This window comes from Nicrophorus vespilloides, unplaced genomic scaffold (genome assembly GCF_001412225.1).
Source record: "Nicrophorus vespilloides isolate i.1.1-1 unplaced genomic scaffold, Nicve_v1.0, whole genome shotgun sequence".
Taxonomy (NCBI): Eukaryota; Metazoa; Arthropoda; class Insecta; order Coleoptera; family Silphidae; genus Nicrophorus; species Nicrophorus vespilloides.
In genome coordinates this window covers 1-639 of record NW_017098183.1, presented here as the reverse complement: position 1 = coordinate 639, position 639 = coordinate 1, and positions in this window count along the sequence as shown.

The following is a 639-nucleotide window of genomic DNA, read 5'->3' as shown; positions in this document are numbered from 1 at the left end:
AGATATAATTATTTTTCAGAATGTTCAAATTTTTGTTGTTAATACGAATGTTATAATTTTCTAAACTAATTTTTGCATCAACATGAACGAAAACAAAATACATTTAGTCGTTCGATTAATTTCACTAGTTTATTGCGTACAATTATATAAAGAAAAATTCTATTAAAGTAATGTACATAATACGAAAGTTATTATTTTCTAAACTCACTTTTTCATCAACCAGAAAGAAAACAAAATACATTTATACGTTCCCCAATAGGAGAATGAAAGAGAAGAATAAGGAAACGAAAAAATCTGCGGCCGCTACAGTTTATCCCGCAGAGATAGAATGCCCAACTATGATACATTATAGTTATAACATAATACCGATTATGCCTCCAACCATCATGTCTTCATACATGCCACCAGCTTACCAATATGTTGCGACGCAAGGTTTCTGAAAGTGTTTTAAATCCTGTAAGATGACAATAAAATATTTTTCAGGAAATTTTGTGATTTCACTTTAACTGCAGATGAAATAAGTTGTTATTTTTTCCTATTAATGCAGTTAAATCAAGTAAATCGAACTAATTTCAATGATTTGCAAAAAAGAAATATTTTGAAATTACATCAGTTATGTAGTAGAAAAGACATATGCAT